Raw genomic sequence first — 21,589 nt, 5'->3', positions numbered from 1 at the left:
TGTGTTACAGACTGAATTCAAAATTAATTAAATATTATTTTCTCACCCATCTACAACAACCCATAACGACAAAGTGAAAACGTTTTTTTTTTTTACATTTTTGCAAATGTATTGAAAATTAAATACAGAAATATCTCATCTACATAAATATTCACACCCAAAATAGAGCAGATCTGAGCTTTAAAAGAAGAATTGGAGGTATAAAGAAAGGGAGGGAGAAAACTAAGATGCTGGGCCTCCAGCTCTATGCAGCACCACAGACAGAGCCGGGCCTCCAGCTCTATGCAGCACCATAGACAGAGCTGGGCCTCCAGCTCTATGCAGCACCACATACAGAGCTGGGCCTCCAGCTCTATGTAGCACCACATACAGAGCTGGGCCGCCAGCTCTATGCAGCACCACAGACAGAGCTGGGCCTCCAGCTCTATGCAGCACCACAGACAGAGCCGGGCCTCCAGCTCTATGCAGCACCACAGACAGAGCTGGGCCTCCAGCTCTATGCAGCACCACATACAGAGCTGGGCCGCCAGCTCTATGCAGCACCACAGACAGAGCTGGGCCTCCAGCTCTATGCAGCACCACAGACAGAGCCGGGCCTCCAGCTCTATGCAGCACCACAGAGAGAGCGGAGGAGCTCCACTCTGCCACTGAGCCTCCTGCTAGCTGGAGCATAAATCTGGTTCTTCTGAAGGCCCCTCTTCTCCCTCCAGCCATGCTGCCTCTGATGTGTTTCTGATGCTCTTCCATGCAGGGAAACTCTTCTTCTCCAGGATGTAGGTCCTCACAGGAACTATCGACGATGGGATTCTATGGGTCTCATGATTGGGGTCGAGGTTACTTTAATGTAGATGTGTTCTGAGAAGACCTTCATTGTCCAATGATGAAGCAAAGCAAACAGAACCCCCACAAGCCTTCTCAGAATCAGATTAGTAAAATACCACTTCATCTTAATAAATGTAACACACATCTGCCTAGAGTTTAATCTGAGAAAAGTATTATTATTAGTTGTGTGAGAAAAGCCCCAACAATCAGTGGTACCGCTTGTCACGTGAAAGACCCGAGTCAAAGAGTAAGGACACACTACAATCCATTAGGGGTGTGAACGTTATAACATTTAAACCAAATTGAATCGTTAACGTTAAGAAATAAACCCCAAATTGAAATTGCAGTGCCGTTATCACAAGATTACCACTAACAGGTCCCGATCATCATCATAAAAGGGGAGAATTGTAACATATAGGCCAACCTAACGCAACAATGGTGTAACGTTAGTAAAAGTGGATGCATCTTTCAAATGATTTGCCTCGGATATAAAGCACTCCACAAATCATCGTCATTAAAATGTGGGGGAAAAAAGCACTGATTACAGGAATGATTGCAGTTGATAAGCAGCCAATGTCAGTGGCCTACTATAGTTGATAAGCAGCCAATGTCAGTGGCCTACTATAGTTGATAAGCAGCCAAAGTCAGTAGCCTACTATAGTTGATAAGCAGCCAATGTCAGTGGCCTACTATAGTTGATAAGCAGCCAATGTCAGTAGCCTACTATAGTTGATGAGCAGCCAATGTCAGTGGCCTACTATAGTTGATAAGCAGCCAATGTCAGTGGCCTACTATAGTTGATAAGCAGCCAATGTCAGTAGCCTACTATAGTTGATAAGCAGCCAATGTCAGTGGCCTACTATAGTTGATAAGCAGCCAATGTCAGTAGCCTACTATAGTTGATAAGCAGCCAATGTCAGTGGCCTACTATAGTTGATAAGCAGCCAATGTCAGTAGCCTACTATAGTTGATAAGCAGCCAATGTCAGTGGCCTACTATAGTTGATAAGCAGCCAATGTCAGTAGCCTACTATAGTTGATAAGCAGCCAATGTCAGTAGCCTACTATAGTTGATAAGCAGCCAATGTCAGTAGCCTACTATAGTTGATAAGCAGCCAATGTCAGTAGCCTACTATAGTTGATAAGCAGCCAATGTCAGTAGCCTACTATAGTTGATAAGCAGCCAATGTCAGTGGTCTACTATAGTTGATAAGCAGCCAATGTCAGTGGCCTACTATAGTTGATAAGCAGCCAATGTCAGTAGCCTACTATAGTTGATAAGCAGCCAATGTCAGTGGCCTACTATAGTTGATAAGCAGCCAATGTCAGTGGCCTACTATAGTTGATAAGCAGCCAATGTCAGTAGCCTACTATAGTTGATAAGCAGCCAATGTCAGTGGCCTACTATAGTTGATAAGCAGCCAATGTCAGTGGCCTACTATAGTTGATAAGCAGCCAATGTCAGTGGCCTACTATAGTTGATAAGCAGCCAAAGTCAGTAGCCTACTATAGTTGATAAGCAGCCAATGTCAGTGGCCTACTATAGTTGATAAGCAGCCAATGTCAGTAGCCTACTATAGTTGATGAGCAGCCAATGTCAGTGGCCTACTATAGTTGATAAGCAGCCAATGTCAGTGGCCTACTATAGTTGATAAGCAGCCAATGTCAATAGCCTACTATAGTTGATAAGCAGCCAATGTCAGTGGCCTACTATAGTTGATAAGCAGCCAATGTCAGTAGCCTACTATAGTTGATAAGCAGCCAATGTCAGTGGCCTACTATAGTTGATAAGCAGCCAATGTCAGTAGCCTACTATAGTTGATAAGCAGCCAATGTCAGTGGCCTACTATAGTTGATAAGCAGCCAATGTCAGTAGCCTACTATAGTTGATAAGCAGCCAATGTCAGTAGCCTACTATAGTTGATAAGCAGCCAATGTCAGTAGCCTACTATAGTTGATAAGCAGCCAATGTCAGTAGCCTACTATAGTTGATAAGCAGCCAATGTCAGTAGCCTACTATAGTTGATAAGCAGCCAATGTCAGTGGTCTACTATAGTTGATAAGCAGCCAATGTCAGTGGCCTACTATAGTTGATAAGCAGCCAATGTCAGTAGCCTACTATAGTTGATAAGCAGCCAATGTCAGTGGCCTACTATAGTTGATAAGCAGCCAATGTCAGTGGCCTACTATAGTTGATAAGCAGCCAATGTCAGTAGCCTACTATAGTTGATAAGCAGCCAATGTCAGTAGCCTACTATAGTTGATAAGCAGCCAATGTCAGTGGCCTACTATAGTTGATAAGCAGCCAATGTCAGTGGCCTACTATAGTTGATAAGCAGCCAATGTCAGTAGCCTACTATAGTTGATAAGCAGCCAATGTCAGTAGCCTACTATAGTTGATAAGCAGCCAATGTCAGTGGCCTACTATAGTTGATATGCAGCCAATGTCAGTGGCCTACTATAGTTGATAAGCAGCCAATGTCAGTGGTCTACTATAGTTGATAAGCAGCCAATGTCAGTGGCCTACTATATTTGATATGCAGCCAATGTCAGTGGCCTACTATAGTTGATATGCAGCCAATGTCAGTGGCCTACTATAGTTGATATGCAGCCAATGTCAGTGGCCTACTATAGTTGATAAGCAGCCAATGTCAGTGGTCTACTATAGTTGATAAGCAGCCAATGTCAGTGGTCTACTATAGTTGATAAGCAGCCAATGTCAGTGGCCTACTATAGTTGATATGCAGCCAATGTCAGTGGCCTACTATAGTTGATATGCAGCCAATGTCAGTGGCCTACTATAGTTGATAAGCAGCCAATGTCAGTGGCCTACTATAGTTGATAAGCAGCCAATGTCAGTGGCCTACTATAGTTGATAAGCAGCCAATGTCAGTGGCCTACTATAGTTGATAAGCAGCCAATGTCAGTAGCCTACTATAGTTGATAAGCAGCCAATGTCAGTGGCCTACTATAGTTGATAAGCAGCCAATGTCAGTGGCCTACTATAGTTGATAAGCAGCCAATGTCAGTGGCCTACTATAGTTGATAAGCAGCCAATGTCAGTGGCCTACTATAGTTGATAAGCAGCCAATGTCAGTGGTCTACTATAGTTGATAAGCAGCCAATGTCAGTGGCCTACTATAGTTGATATGCAGCCAATGTCAGTGGCCTACTATAGTTGATAAGCAGCCAATGTCAGTGGCCTACTATAGTTGATAAGCAGCCAATGTCAGTAGCCTACTATAGTTGTTAAGCAGCCAATGTCAGTGGCCTACTATAGTTGATAAGCAGCCAATGTCAGTGGCCTACTATAGTTGATAAGCAGCCAATGTCAGTAGCCTACTATAGTTGATAAGCAGCCAATGTCAGTGGCCTACTATAGTTGATAAGCAGCCAATGTCAGTAGCCTACTATAGTTGATAAGCAGCCAATGTCAGTGGCCTACTATAGTTGATAAGCAGCCAATGTCAGTGGCCTACTATAGTTGATATGCAGCCAATGTCAGTGGCCTACTATAGTTGATAAGCAGCCAATGTCAGTGGCCTACTATAGTTGATAAGCAGCCAATGTCAGTGGCCTACTATAGTTGATAAGCAGCCAATGTCAGTGGCCTACTATAGTTGATAAGCAGCCAATGTCAGTGGCCTACTATAGTTGATAAGCAGCCAATGTCAGTGGCCTACTATAGTTGATAAGCAGCCAATGTCAGTGGCCTACTATAGTTGATATGCAGCCAATGTCAGTGGCCTACTATAGTTGATAAGCAGCCAATGTCAGTGGCCTACTATAGTTGATAAGCAGCCAATGTCAGTGGCCTACTATAGTTGATAAGCAGCCAATGTCAGTAGCCTACTATAGTTGATAAGCAGCCAATGTCAGTGGCCTACTATAGTTGATAAGCAGCCAATGTCAGTGGCCTACTATAGTTGATAAGCAGCCAATGTCAGTGGCCTACTATAGTTGATAAGCAGCCAATGTCAGTAGCCTACTATAGTTGATAAGCAGCCAATGTCAGTGGCCTACTATAGTTGATAAGCAGCCAATGTCAGTGGCCTACTATAGTTGATAAGCAGCCAATGTCAGTGGTCTACTATAGTTGATATGCAGCCAATGTCAGTGGCCTACTATAGTTGATAAGCAGCCAATGTCAGTGGCCTACTATAGTTGATAAGCAGCCAATGTCAGTGGCCTACTATAGTTGATAAGCAGCCAATGTCAGTGGCCTACTATAGTTGATAAGCAGCCAATGTCAGTGGTCTACTATAGTTGCAAGGTAATTTGCTAAATAGAGGACTGCAAGCTCCATTTGACACGCGACTCGAGCTACTGAAACAGGTGCGTCTTTCTCATCAATATCGCTTTTCACCATTTACTCCTGTTTCAACAGGGTGTTATTCACTACATAATGGTTGTTGAGTTGAGTTGAGACATAGTGTCCACATCACTAAGGAATTAACATGGTCCACACACACCAACACAGCCGTGAAGAAGGCACGACAACATCTCTTCCCCCTCAGGAGGCTGAACAGATTTGTCATGGACCCTCAGATTCTCAAAAGATTCTACAGCTACACCATTGAGAGCATCTTGAGTGGCTGCATCACCGCCTGGTATGGAAACTGCCTGGCATTCATCTACAAGGCGCTACAGAGGGTAGCGCATATGGCCCAGTACATCACTGGGCCGAGCTCTCTGCCATCCAGGACCTCTATACCAGGCGGTTTCAGAGGAAGGCCTTAAAAATTGTCAAAGACTGTTCTCTCTGCAACTGCACGGTAAGTAGTAACGATGGAACCAACAGGACCCTGAACAGCTTCTACCCCCAAGTCATAAGACTGCTAAGAGGTTAACCAAATAGCTACCTGGACTACCTGCATTGACCCCTTTGGCATTCACTCTTTTGACTCATCACATTCGTTGCTGCTACTGCCTATTATCTATCCTGTTGGCTAGTCACTTTACCCATATCCAAACTCTTCAGGACCCTGTCTTTCAAAGATAATTCGTAAATATCCAAATAACTTCACAGATCTTCATTGTAAAGGGTTTAAGCACGGTTTCCCATGATTGTTCAATGAACCATAAACAATGAATGAACATGCACCTGTGGAACGGTCGTTAACACACTAACAGCTTACAGACGGTAGGCAATTAGGTCACAGTTATGAAAATTTAGGACACTAAAGAGGCCTTTCTACTGACTCTGAAAAACAAAAAAAGAAAGATGCCCAGGGTCCCTGCTCATCTGTGTGAACGTGCCTTAGGCATGCTGCAAGGAGGCATGAGGACTGCAGATGTGGCCAGTGAAATAAATTGCAATGTCCGTACTGTGAGACGCCTAAGACAGTGCTACAGGGAGACGGACAGCAGATCGTCCTCACAGTGGCAGACCACGTGTAACAACACCTGCACAGGATCGGTACGACCAAACATCACACCTGTGGGACAGGTAAAGGATGGCAACAACAACTGCCCGAGTTACACCAGGAACACACAATATCTCCATCAGTGCTCAGACTGTCCGTAATAGGCTGAGAGAGGCTGGACTGAGGGCTTGTAGGCCTGTTGTAAGGCATGTCCTCACCAGACATCATCGGCAACAACGTCGCCTATGGGCACAAAACCTACCGTCGCTGGACCAGACAGAACTGGCAAAAAGGGCACTTCAGTGACGAGTCGCGGTTTTGTCTCACCAGGGGTGATGGTCGGATTCGCATTTATCGTCGAAGAAATTAGCGTTACACCGAGGCATGTACTCTGGAGCAGGATCGATTTGGAGGTGTAGGGTTCATCATGGTCTGGGGCAGTGTGTCACAGTATCATCGGACTGAGCTTGTTGTCAATCTCAACGCTGTGCATTACAGGGAAGACATCCTCCTCCCTCATGTGGTACCCTTCCTGCAGGCTCATCCTGACATGACCCTCCAGCATGACAATGCCACCAGCCATACTGCTCGTTCTGTGCATGATTTCCTGCAAGACAGGAATGTCAGTGTTCTGCCATGGCCAGTGAAGAGCCCGGATCTCAATCCCATTGAGCACGTCTGGGACCTGTTGGATCGGAGGGTGGGGGCTAGGGCCATTTCCCCCAGAAATGTCCGGGAACTTGCAGGTGCCTTGTGGAAGAGTGGGGTAACAACTCAGCAAGAACGGGCAAATCTGGTGCAGTCCATGAGGAGGAGATGCACTGCAGTACTTAATGCAGCTGGTGGCCACACCAGATACTGACTGTTACTTTTGATTTTGACCCCCCCCCTTTGTTCAGGGACACATCATTCCATTTCTGTTAGTCACATGTCTGTGGAACTTGTTCAGTTTATGTCTCAGCTGTTGAATCTTGTTGTGTTCATACAAATATTTACACGTTAAGTTTGCTGAAAATAAACGCAGTTGACAGTGAGAGGACGTTTCTTTTTTGCTGAGTTTTTATATGTACCTATATGTACCCCTGCACATTGACTCGGTACTGGTACCTTGTGTACATAGCCAAGTTATCGTTTCTCATTGTGTATTAATTCCTTGTGTTATTATTTTTCCCGTAACGAAGCATTTCAAAGTTAGTCTACACCTGTTGCTTAAGAAGCATGTGACAAATACAATATCATTAAATGTTATATAGTTGACAGCATTAGAAAGTTCAAATTCTTCCCATATCAACCAGGTGATACCCGCATGTGTTTTCTTTTGCTTTTGTTAAACATGAAACAAAGTAGACTCCTAAACTAATGAATATGCTATTTGTCTTCATCAAAACCATGTTTTTGTTGCATATTTCAGTCTGGAACCTGTCTAGGTTGTAACCTATAATAAATGGCACACTAGCAGTTCGCAAAAAAATACTAAAATAGAGGAGACATCTATTATTCCAAAACTGCAGCTTGTGGTTGGAACACATCATTCCATACTTCAATCAAACAGTCCAGTTTGAATTTCTGATAAAGGTGTAATGATTGTCTACAGTTTGGTTTGACTGTTACTTTTGATTTTGACCCTCCCATCAATTAGATAGTTTTTTTAGACAGTCATTTCTGTAGCCCTATAGAGCTTGTGTATGCAGCACCCATGCGTGTAGAGGGAGCGGTTGAGTGAGAGACACGCAACAGAGGGAAAAGAGAATGTAGGGAGAAGTTGGCTAGGTTTCTTTTTTGTTGTGAGTTGGTAATGCACATAACAAATGGAAGGAACACGAGTCAATGTGAATTAACGGCTGTCTTCGGGACAAAATTTCAGCTGCCCATTTGGGCACCAACGAAGCAGATTCCAGATGCCTTAAGACTCGTACACTGATTGCATCCAACTGTAAATAACATAATGTTTAAGCATTTTAATGCACGACCCCACTGAGCATTTCTCCTTAGCTAAGATAATCCATCCACCTGACAGGTGTGGCATATCAAGAAGCTGATTAAACAGCATGATTATTACACAGGTGCACAGTAAGTGTACAATAAAAGGCCACTCTAAAATGTGTAGTTTTGTCACAGAACACAATGCCACAGATGTCTCAAGTTTTGAGGGAGCGTGCAATTGGCATGCTGACTGCAGGAATGTCCACCAGAGCTGTCGCCAGAGAATTGAACGTTCAGTTCTCTCCAACGTTGTTTTAGAGAATTTGGCAGTACGTCCAATCGGCCTCAACCACACACCACGTGTAATCATGCCAGCCCAGCTTCTTCACCTTCGGGATCGTCTGAGTGGGGGTAGGGGGGTGCTGAGGAGTATTTATGTCTGTAATAAAGCCCTTTTGTGGGGAAAAAACTCATTCTGATTGGCTGGGCACCCCAGTGGGTGGGCCAGTCTGACATGTGGGTGAGCCTATGCCCTTCAAGGCATATCAAGAAGCTGATTAAACAGCATGATCATTACACAGGTGCACCACTGCCCAGTCATATGAAATCCATAGATTGACTGATTTCCTTATATGAACTGTAACTCAGTAAAATCTTTGAAATTGTTGCATGGGTAATTTTCAAAAAACACTCACTTGTTGATATTTAGCTAACATTATAAAAGCAATATGAACTAGAGGAGACAATGGCCTGTGCTTAAATGTTTATTTCATTACAGCTCATCGGTTTACATTGTGCTGCTTTTGTCCCACCCGTCTCTCCTGTAACTTCTCCCAGGCTACACCCAAGACTAGCTAGCATGATACTTGAAACCTGTGCTGTCATTTAGTCACTAGATGGGTTAAGAAAATGATATACTGTATGTTTCGGACCTTAAAACTAAACACAACTTTTCAACTGAAAAACACTTTCAAAAAAAAAAAAAAACACTTTCAAAAAATAAAATTACATCGCTCAAAACAACTTTTTGTTGATAACTCGATGAAACATTGTCAGACTGGGCTGTTTTTTACAGGGAGGTTTTTCCTCCACATTAGGAGCATATAAACACTACATGACGAAAAGTATGTGGACATTATATGCTGTAGCGTTAAGATTTCCCTTCACTGGAACTAAATGGCCTAGCCCGAACCATGAAAAACAGCCCCAGACCATTATTCCTCCTCCACCAAACTTTACAGTTGGCACTATGCATTGGGGCCGGTAGTGTTCTCCTGGAATCCACCAAACTCAGATTCGTTTTTCAGGACAGCCAGATGGTGAAGCGTGATTCATCACTCCAGAGAACGTGTTTCCACTGCTCCAGAGTCCAATGGCGGCGGGCTTTACACCACTCCAGCCGACACTTGGCATTGCGCATGGTGATCTTAGGCTTGTGCGGCTGCTCGGCAATGGAAACCCATTTCATGAAGCTCCTGACAAACAGTTATTGTGCTGCCGTTGCTTACAGAGGCCGTTTGGAACTCGGTAGTGAGTGTTGCAACCGTGGACAGACAATTTTTACGCCCTACGCGCTTCAGCACTCGGCGGTCCCATTCTGTGAGCTTGTGTGGCCTACCACTTTGCGGCTGAGCAGTTGTTGCTCCGAGACGTTTCTACTTCACAATAACAGCACTTACAGTTGACAGGGGCAGCTCTAGCAGGACAGAAATTTGACAAAATTACTTTCTGGAAAGGTGGCATTTTATGATGGTGCCACATTGAAAGTCACTGAGCTCTTCAGTACGGCCATTCTACTGCCAATGTTTGTCTATGGAGATTGCATGGTGGTGTGCTCAATATTAAACACCTGTCAGCAATGGGTGTGGCTGAAATAGCTGAATTTGAAGGGGTGTCCACATACCTTTCTATATATAGTGTCCTTCCATCCCTGGTCACCCTTATTTTATGACATTTTCTTATTGTTGTAATAGTAAAAATATTTTTTTTTATGTAAAGGAAAATGATATATTTGTCACATCCCTATAACCCATACACAGGCTGGCCTGGCCCAGTGTAGCTGAGCTGAGCCTGGGCCCAATGGATCAAAGGCAGGCCAGCCTAACTCCCTGAGTTCCTATCTGAGCACGCTCCGTAAGATGGCAAAGAGGATGTGACAGGCTGTCAGTCAAAGAGCCGGCAGAACACGTGGATCTATTTACCCCTGAGCTGATCCTCAGCCCAGATAGCACAACCAGCACTGATTACCAACCTATATATGGAAGATGAGGTAACCCATATAAATGCAAAGGAAATAACCATTCCAAGGGAAAATACAGTACAATACATGTAAGGAAGTATTTTGGGGTTCCACCACAGCTATGTTACTGGTTCTGAACTATTGAAGTCAGAGGCAGAATATTCCTTTCACAGAGGCTCACAGTAAGTTATTGTTAACTACACCTCAACAGTCACGACCAGGTAACACAAGGAAAAACCAAGGTATGAAACTAAAGACAGTGAAATTTGGCTAATTTCTGGGGTAATGGAATCAGTTTATTTTGGACAGAATGAGTCCCTTCTGAACAAGAGCTGCTCCTGCTGGTGTTAATGGAGCCGATCCAGGGGGAGACGTGAAACAGCTAAATGTTAACTTAATAAAACACTGCCTTAAGAGGGATACAGATGACTCTGTGTGTGTGTGTCCCTGCGGGTACAAAAATCTAATTTCTCATTCATTTTGTTGTAGCATAATCTCTCTTTAGTGACTAATTGTCAAAGAGAAAAAGATAGTTTCTTTAATCAGATAGAGGAGGAATTGATGGGGGGGATGTTTTGCTCTTGTATGTAATAAGGTTAATGACCTAAGTGTCCCAGAGAGATGGAGAGTTAACATGCAGGGATGCTTATTCAATCAGAGGAACCACAACCACCCAGAGAGAGAAAGAGTACACAGCAGACAAATATCACCCATAACAAACATTTAGCTCTGTTTGGGTCTATTTCACCACAGACACAACTTAGACAGGTTTTAAACTGAGCTTCCAGGTGAATGTCATTCACATCCACCTTGTGCTGTACGAGATGATGTGGTTTTGGGTTAAACACTATTCCTGTCGAGTCTTCTATTACCAGACTTCATTGGGAGTGGACTAGCCCGCAAGGCTGCATCCTTTACAGATTCACTCATTTTCTGGGGAGGAAAAAAAATATTTGTCATGTTTCAGAGTGTCAAATCTGTTTAAGTCTCCTCTAACTCAAGGGTGGGATTTTACTGGTTTGTTTTCATTTGTGTCTGTGTGTCTGCCCATTTCTTCCAACCCAGTACATTTTTATTAAAACCAGGCTAGCTATCACTTTGCTGTCCTTATAAATGTTCTTTTTGTTTTTACTTAACCTTTATTTAACAAGGCAAGTCAGTTAAGAACAAATTCTTATTTACAATGACGGCCTACATCGGCCAAACCCGGACGATGCTGGGCCAATTGTGTGCCGCCCCATGGGACTCCCAATCACAGCCGGTTGTGATACAGCCTGAATTCAAACCAGGGTGTCTGTATTGATGCCTCTGGCACTGAGTGCCTTAGAACACTGCGCCACTCAGGAGACCCAAAACCCCATAAACCAGGAGTGGCCACAGAGGTAGAATGGGCGCACCAGACCGTCCTGTCTTATCCATCCAACATATAGCTTGTAAAGGGTTAACAACAGGCCTCATGTACAGTGTGGAATGATCACACATTCATGAGCAGAGGACAGCTCAAAATCACATCCCCCGATAAAATCCCTGTTCTGCTCAATTTCAGCCTCTAGGATGCCTTTGTTGACAAACAGGAAAATCGGAGTCCCAGATGTGCCATCTCTCACAGAGGAGAGAGAATCTGTCTGTTATGTAGCATGATGGGGTATCAGGGTAAGGCTGGTCCTTTCCTTGGGGGGCCCTAGAGAAGGCATTTGTGTGTTCTAATATGGTTGATACAGTGTAGTAGCGTGCTCTGACTGCCTCTGCTCTGCGGCTTGCAGCGCATCCCTCTCGGTAGGGGCAGAGGAGCAGGCTGAGTATAAACTGATATACTGTACAGACACCCACACTCTGCAAACGGAGCATTAGTCCTCATCATTGTGAACAGCAGGGTACAATGTGGTCACTAGGATCAAACTTACGTAAATGTTCAGTAACGTTATCCTCCTTCTACAGTTGACTGACACACAACCCCAACCCTTTGGCACCCCTCACACCAAACCAGACCAGCTCTCTCTAACACACGCCTGACGACCAGAATACCCCAAAAAGATCAGCTCAATCCTTTACAGGATACAAACATGGACCAGAACCAATAGCGATCATTTCAGGAATAATTTCCTTGGGGTGACATGGTTCATATGAGAGGCACTATGTCCTTTCAGTTGAACAGTAATGTAACTGGAAACCATCCACTTATTATCTAGATTGTTGGGGATTATGTGGTGAGGCTGGGCTCTGTGTGGTGGAGATGGTAACTGATTTAGTATGCGCTGAAATGGGACACCATCTCTCTGTGACCCTGGGTGTCTCTCTGCCACCCACCCCCCACTGTGCTCCTTACACCCCTTGTCTGCTAATCGATCCGTTTGGCACCCCTAACAGTGTGTGTGTGTGTGTGTGTGTGTGTGTGTGTGTGTGTGTGTGTGTGTGTGTGTGTGTGTGTGTGTGTGTGTGTGTGTGTCTGGTAAGCAGATGGTCTTGCTCGTCGCATGTCTGCCACACAGCGTTCGTGTTACGGAGAACGCTTTGTAGCTCCAGGCCCTAGTCTGAAAGACATTATCGCTGTCCATCAGAAATGTATTCCTGGCTTCCTCCAGTCCAGCAAGACACTGGCGCTCCCCAGTCCCTCTCTCTCTCTGCCTCTCTCTGCATGCCGGCAGGGGCCACTGAGGTAATGTGATATCGATCTGTTTTATCCGATAAGCAATTTGCCTTTGATCAGCCCCAGAAACACTCAACAACTTTACACTTGGCCTTGCCATTATGGCCAGGGCCTCCAAAGACTGCTCTACTTCCTCAAACATTTCTCTTAAACTGGCCCATGTGAGAGTACCTGTATCACAGAACTTCACGCCCTGCCCTCAGCTCTACCACACACCCACACACCACAATGATCCATACCTTAAAACTACCCTCACCATACACCTTTTTCAGTGGAAACTAACCTCCTTAGGCCTTAATAGAGGAGAGGAGGAGATGAGGAGAGAAACTTGTCTCTGGGACAAACTGTGCTATTAAAACCAGGGGACCTCAGATATCAACATGACATCATGTCCCTACAGGCTGACAAAAACACAGAGACAAACAGCCATAAATAAGTGGTCCTCCAGTGTTTTGCAGAGGTCTGCCAGATGTACATTTGAACTGCATGTTGTGACCAGAGACACTAGTGCATAGTTAACAACTGTCAGGACACTGGTCTCCAGCAGAGTACATTTCCCTTAGAATTATCCATCGTTTTCAGTCCAGAAGACACAGAGCCACTCCTCACTCTGGTCTGGACTCTCAGATGGAAACTCAAGACATCTGCTTCACTGTCTTTATAATGACAAACAGTACCATATCTTTACACACATCATGCAGAGGGATGGGTCATGGGTGGAATGACTCAAACATTTTACTTCTCTTGTATCTTGCACAGAAACAGATTTTTTAAACTAAACTACCAATTAATCTCCATGTTTAACCAATAACTGCAAAGTTCACCATTTTAATGTACGTAGGTGGAGCCAATCATACATTTGGAACCCTAAATATTACAATTCCAGAAACGTAATCCAAAATATAAAATCTCACACAAAGAACTTCTCTGTTTAGAGACACTAAATAGTTGAACTGGGTAATTCCACAAGTGACAATTTGCGAGCGTTAAACTATGACATTTGCTATGATGTCAGTAACACTCATGCCACTGGGTTTTGTAAACATTTCCTTTGGCGTAAGCACCTTGGTCAACCCCAGGACTACCATATAACATTACTGCACGCTGTAGAAAACTCAGTCACACTAACCAATTATCTATTTATGCTCATTTGCATTTACACCAGTTTTATGCCAAGATGAATCATCTGGTGAATTAATACTTAATATTCTCTGGAATCACCTGTAATGTCCCCACCCCCTTCCACTTTTCAATGTAGATTGGAAGGATTTCTGATTGGGATTTTGAGACATTGAGTTTGGTGGAGGATGTCCCCTGGATGCCCATGACATCACCCGCAGTACTCTGGAGAGAAGTGTCCCACCCGCTCTGTCTGCCTGGAATAATGCTTGTGAATCAATCAACAGCTAAATTCCATGTTACTATGTGTTAGCCAAACAACATCCAAAATTAATGGGATGGCCATTAATTTCCTCATAAACAGGCCATACTATTAGTGCATTCAATGGAGCACTTCGATTGTTTTTCAATTCAAAGTGTGCTATAAATTCAATTATTAGAGTTAATACATAACCTCTCCAAAATAGTTTTAACAATTCTGTGATGACCAGAGTGTCCAGTGAAACAGTGATGACCAGAGTGTCCAGTGAAACAGTGATGACCAGTGTCCAGTGAAACAGTGATGACCAGTGTCCAGTGAAACAGTGATTACCAGTGTCCAGTGAAACAGTGATTACCAGTGTCCAGTGAAACAGTGATTACCGGTGTCCAGTGAAACAGTGATTACCAGTGTCCAGTGAAACAGTGATTACCCGTGTCCAGTGAAACAGTGATTACCAGTGTCCAGTGATACAGTGATTACCAGTGTCCAGTGATACAGTGATTACCAGTGTCCAGTGAAACAGTGATTACCTGTGTCCAGTGAAACAGTGATTACCAGTGTCCAGTGAAACAGTGATTACCAGTGTCCAGTGAAACAGTGATTACCAGTGTCCAGTGAAACAGTGATTACCAGTGTCCAGTGAAACAGTGATTACCAGTGTCCAGTGAAACAGTGATTACCAGTGTCCAGTTAAACAGTGATTACCAGTGTCCAGTGATACAGTGATTACCAGTGTCCAGTGATACAGTGATTACCAGTGTCCAGTGAAACAGTGATTACCAGTGTCCAGTGAAACAGTGATGACCAGTGTCCAGTGAAACAGTGATGACCAGTGTCCAGTGAAACAGTGATGACCAGTGTCCAGTGAAACAGTGATGACCAGTGTCCAGTGAAACAGTGATTACCAGTGTCCAGTGAAACAGTGATTACCAGTGTCCAGTGAAACAGTGATTACCAGTGTCCAGTGAAACAGTGATTACCAGTGTCCAGTGAAACAGTGATTACCAGTGTCCAGTGAAACAGTGAGTACCAGTGTCCAGTGATACAGTGATTACCAGTGTCCAGTGAAACAGTGAGTACCAGTGTCCAGTGATACAGTGATTACCAGTGTCCAGTGAAACAGTGATTACCAGTGTCCAGTGAAACAGTGATTACCAGTGTCCAGTGAAACAGTGAGTACCAGTGTCCAGTGATACAGTGATTACCAGTGTCCAGTGAAACAGTGAGTACCAGTGTCCAGTGATAACTGCTCCCAGGGGGGAAAACACCTGCTGTGACAAAACTTTGCAAATCATCCAGTGTGTTTATTGTTTATCAGGTAAATAAGTGAAGCTGTGCTGTTCCTGTGAAGGGACACTGGTAAATCAAAGAATGCCAGGCTTTAACCTTTTACCATCTAGAGAGTCTGTCAACATACAGGCCTTTGACCTCAGCTGGGGGCTTCCTTTAAGGAGATTATTGACAGGGAGAGATGCCACGTTAAAGGTTTATTTACAGAACTAGCAGCCACGTGAACAAAACGACACCTAGTAGTGTACAGAGACAACACAAGTCTTTCACAAATGTCTTGTTTTTTTTACACAGTTTGTTTTACAGGACATGATAAGTGTCCTTCCTTTTTAACTGTACTTAACAAAACCTAACAGACATGCACTACTCATACTTCTGTCTTCCTACCTGCAGAGAGGTCAAATGCCACTAGAATGGAGATACTCTACCCCAATTAAAATACCTCCACTACTGGTTCAGTTCATACAGCATCATTTGTAAGCCCACACTATGCATTCCCTGTATAGTTCATGCATAATGCTACACTAACACTTCAAAGCTGTTCTGGAAAGAACAGTATGTATGCCCAACAAATAACTCCTCAATGTAAGAGAAAAAAAAGTAGCCTTGTTGAGTTTTTTTAAATGGGAATAACTCACACTTTTCCTCAACTTTCTTTACACAAGAAACAACAAAAGCTTGGTCAAGTGAGTTCTGGGCTATAGAATGAGAGGACAGATTTACAGCCAGTCAAGGGTCATCCCACTGCTTTCTTGGAGTGGTCTTTTCTCTCTCTTCTCTCCTTCCTCTTTTCTTTCTTTGAGGTGTCCCCTCCGCTCCCACCCCTCACGCTGCATTCCCCCACAGCCCCGCTCTTTGGTTTATTCTATATAAATACAAACAGCCTCATCCATGTTCCACACTGCCACACACACACACACACACACCAGATACACACACTCACTCTTTATTTTGTGGCTTTGGAACCTATAGAGAGGTTGAGTAGAACTGAGCTAGCAATGAAATGGTTTCAGACTAAATCCTTACCTAAATAAGTAGGAATAGGCATTAGGTTAATAGATATATAGTCATAGATAAATTAGCACATTATAAAAACTATCAAAAGGCATCATTAAGCATAGGTACTCCCAAGGTGGCATAGCAGTTCAGACGTCTTTTGTCCTCGTCTTGTCGTGTCCTGTATATATATATATATATTTACAACTTTTTCAAATACATTTTATTTTTATTTTCCATCAACTCATCTTCAAAACACTCTCCTGCAACCCGCCTCACCAATGTATATTTATAAAAAAGTATTATTTACCTCAGATCTGTAATCCTCCAAGAAGCTAGCCAGAAACTCCAAGAAGCTAGCCTGAAACTAGCCAGAAGCTAATCCAGAAGCTAGTTCAGAAGCTAGTTAGCTCCTTTACTGGCAAATCGTTAGTATTCAGCTAACCACGGTTTGTGGTCATCAGCTATCCTTTAGCTCGAAAATCTATCGCCAGTTCTGTACGGCGCAGCGCGGCTCGGAACGGAACATACCGGACCAATTTTTCTCTCCATGTCCCTGGATTTCGACTGCTCTCTGGACATTCATACCCGGATCTCACAGCTAGCTAGCTGCTATCCGTGTGACTATCGGCCTTCGTCGATTCCGGAGCAAACATCAATTATTCCGGAGCTAGCAAGCTCCGTCAATCACTCCTGAGTTCCATCAATCACACCTGGGCTGCAGTCACCTATCCGGACCCGTTTTACTGCTTTCGCGGAGCCCCACCGGGCCTTCACAACTGGACTGCCGACGTTATCTACCCGAAGGAGTTATTCGGCTGGCTCCTCCGTCGCGACGTTACCTGAACGCCCATCTGCGGCCTGCTAACCGTTAGCTGTCTTACCGGCTGCTATCTGAATAGACAATCGGACAATTTTTTTTTATATATATATTTTTTTATTTTTTATTTTTTATTATTATTATGTTTTCTTCTTGGGCCTCTATAACTATATCTATTGTTTTTATTTTTGTTGTTGTTGTGTGATTTGGATTAATCCCCTCTACCACACGGAACCCCACTAATCTACTGACGGAACGCAAGAGGTAGCTAACAACAGACCTCCATCCTATGCTAGCTTGCTACCGATGCCCTGGCTAGCTGTCTAAATCACCAACCAACCTCTCCACTCACCGGACCCTTTTGATCACTCGACTAAGCATGCCTCTCCTTAATGTCAATATGTCTTGTCCATTTCTGTTCTGGTTAGTGTTTATTGGCTTATTTCACTGTAGAGCCTCTAGTCCTGCTCACTATACCTTATCCAACCTATTAGTTCCACCACCCACACATGCAATGACATCTCCTGGTTTCAACGATGTTTCTAGAGACAATATCTCTCTCTTCATCACTCAATACCTAGGTTTACCTCCACTGTATTCACATCCTACCATACATTTGTCTGTACATTATACCTTGATGCTATTTTATCGCCCCCAGAAACCTCCTTTTACTCTATGTTCCAGACGTTCTAGACGACCAATTCTCATAGCTTTTAGCCGTACCCTTATTCTACTCCTCCTATGTTCCTCTGGCGATGTAGAGGTGAATCCAGGCCCTGCAGTGCCTAGCTCCACTCCTATTCCCCAGGCGCTCTCTTTTGACGACTTCTGTAACCGTAATAGCCTTGGTTTCATGCATGTTAACATTAGAAGCCTCCTCCCTAAGTTTGTTCTATTCACTGCTTTAGCACACTCTGCCAACCCGGATGTTCTAGCTGTGTCTGAATCCTGGCTTAGGAAGACCACCAAAAACTCAGACATTTTAATTCCAAACTACAACATTTTCAGACAAGATAGAACTGCCAAAGGGGGCGGTGTTGCAATCTACTGCAAAGATAGCCTGCAGAGTTCTGTCCTACTATCCAGGTCTGTACCCAAACAATTTGAACTTCTACTTTTAAAAATCCACCTCTCTAAAAACAAGTCTCTCACCGTTGCCGCCTGCTATAGACCACCCTCTGCCCCCAGCTGTGCTCTGGACACCATATGTGAACTGATTGCCCCCCATCTATCTTCAGAGTTCGTGCTGCTAGGCGACCTAAACTGGAACATGCTTAACACCCCAGCCATCCTACAATCTAAACTTGATGCCCTCAATCTCACACAAATTATCAATGAACCTACCAGGTACCTCCCCAAAACCTTAAACACGGGCACCCTCATAGATATCATCCTAACCAACTTCCCCTCTAAATACACCTCTGCTGTCTTCAACCAAGATCTCAGCGATCACTGCCTCATTGCCTGCATCCGTAATGGGTCAGCGGTCAAACGACCGCCACTCATCACTGTAAAACGCTCCCTGAAACACTTCTGCGAGCAGGCCTTTCTAATCGACCTGGCCGGGGTATCCTGGAAGGATATTGATCTCATCCCGTCAGTAGAGGATGCCTGGATATTTTTTTTAAATGCCTTCCTAACCATCCTAAATAAACATGCCCCATTCAAGAAATTTAGAACCAGGAACAGATATAGCCCTTGGTTCTCCCCAGACCTGACTGCCCTTAACCAACACAAAAACATCCTATGGCGTTCTGCATTAGCATCGAACAGCCCCCGTGATATGCAGCTGTTCAGGGAAGCTAGAAATCATTATACACAGGCAGTTAGAAAAGCCAAGGCTAGCTTTTTCAAGCAGAAATTTGCTTCCTGCAACACTAACTCAAAAAAGTTCTGGGACACTGTAAAGTCCATGGAGAATAAGAACACCTCCTCCCAGCTGCCCACTGCACTGAAGATAGGAAACACTGTCACCACTGATAAATCCACCATAATTGAGAATTTCAATAAGCATTTTTCTACGGCTGGCCATGCTTTCCACCTGGCTACTCCTACCCCGGACAACAGCACTGCACCCCCAACAGCAACTCGCCCAAGCCTTCCCCATTTCTCCTTCTCCCAAATCCATTCAGCTGATGTTCTGAAAGAGCTGCAAAATCTGGACCCCTACAAATCAGCCGGGCTAGACAATCTGGACCCTTTCTTTCTAAAATTATCTGCCGAAATTGTTGCCACCCCTATTACTAGCCTGTTCAACCTCTCTTTCGTGTCGTCTGAGATTCCCAAAGATTGGAAAGCAGCTGCGGTCATCCCCCTCTTCAAAGGGGGGGACACTCTTGACCCAAACTGCTACAGACCTATATCTATCCTACCGTGCCTTGCTAAGGTCTTCGAAAGCCAAGTCAACAAACAGATTACCGACCATTTCGAATCTCACCATACCTTCTCTGCTATGCAATCTGGTTTCAGAGCTGGTCATGGGTGCACCTCAGCCACGCTCAAGGTCCTAAACGATATCTTAACCGCCATCGATAAGAAACATTACTGTGCAGCCGTATTCATTGATCTGGCCAAGGCTTTCGACTCTGTCAATCACCATATCCTCATCGGCAGACTCGACAGCCTTGGTTTCTCAAATGATTGCCTCGCCTGGTTCACCAACTACTTCTCTGATAGAGTTCAGTGTGTCAAATCGGAGGGTCTGCTGTCCGGACCTCTGGCAGTCTCTATGGGGGTGCCACAGGGTTCAATTCTTGGACCGACTCTCTTCTCTGTATACATCAATGAGGTCGCTCTTGCTGCTGGTGAGTCCCTGATCCACCTCTACGCAGACGACACCATTCTGTATACTTCCGGCCCTTCTCTGGACACTGTGTTAACAACCCTCCAGGCAAGCTTCAATGCCATACAACTCTCCTTCCGTGGCCTCCAATTGCTCTTGAATGCAAGTAAAACTAAATGCATGCTCTTCAACCGATCGCTGCCTGCACCTACCCGCCTGTCCAACATCACTACTCTGGACGGCTCTGACTTAGAATACGTGGACAACTACAAATACTTAGGTGTCTGGTTAGATTGTAAACTCTCCTTCCAGACCCATATCAAACATCTCCAATCCAAAGTTAAATCTAGAATTGGCTTCCTATTTCGCAACAAAGCATCCTTCACTCATGCTGCCAAACATACCCTTGTAAAACTGACCATCCTACCAATCCTCGACTTTGGCGATGTCATTTACAAAATAGCCTCCAATACCCTACTCAACAAATTGGATGCAGTCTATCACAGTGCAATCCGTTTTATCACCAAAGCCCCATATACTACCCACCATTGCGACCTGTACGCTCTCGTTGGCTGGCCCTCGCTTCATACTCGTCGCCAAACCCACTGGCTCCATGTCATCTACAAGACCCTGCTAGGTAAAGTCCCCCCTTATCTCAGCTCGCTGGTCACCATAGCATCTCCCACCTGTAGCACACGCTCCAGCAGGTATATCTCTCTAGTCACCCCCAAAACCAATTCTTTCTTTGGCCGCCTCTCCTTCCAGTTCTCTGCTGCCAATGACTGGAACGAACTACAAAAATCTCTGAAACTGGAAACACTTATCTCCCTCACTAGCTTTAAGCACCAACTGTCAGAGCAGCTCACAGATTACTGCACCTGTACATAGCCCACCTATAATTTAGCCCAAACAACTACCTCTTTCCCAACTGTATTTAATTTTTATTTATTTATTTATTTTGCTCCTTTGCACCCCATTATTTTTTTATTTCTACTTTGCACATTCTTCCATTGCAAAACTACCATTCCAGTATTTTACTTGCTATATTGTATTTACTTTGCCATCTTGGCCTTTTTTGCCTTTACCTCCCTTCTCACCTCATTTGCTCACATTGTATATAGACTTGTTTATACTGCATTATTGACTGTATGTTTGTTTTTACTCCATGTGTAACTCTGTGTCGTTTTATCTGTCGAACTGCTTTGCTTTATCTTGGCCAGGTCGCAATTGTAAATGAGAACTTGTTCTCAACTTGCCTACCTGGTTAAATAAAGGTAAAATAAAAATAAATTTGATTCCTTAATCATAGAGCCCTGATTAGGTA

The 21,589-nt window shown here is 44.1% G+C and overlaps 1 protein-coding gene across 1 annotated transcript in view; it reads right to left on the bottom strand.

The window, feature by feature from the left end:
- LOC109901585 (PR domain zinc finger protein 5-like) overlaps window positions 1–21,589 on the bottom strand; it is a 56,406-nt gene that overhangs the window by 7,991 nt on the left and 26,826 nt on the right. The gene's annotated exons all lie outside the window — the stretch shown is intronic.

Source organism: Oncorhynchus kisutch, linkage group LG13, assembly GCF_002021735.2.
Source record: "Oncorhynchus kisutch isolate 150728-3 linkage group LG13, Okis_V2, whole genome shotgun sequence".
Lineage (NCBI taxonomy): Eukaryota > Metazoa > Chordata > Actinopteri > Salmoniformes > Salmonidae > Oncorhynchus > Oncorhynchus kisutch.
This window is presented reverse-complemented; position numbering and strand designations above follow the sequence as displayed.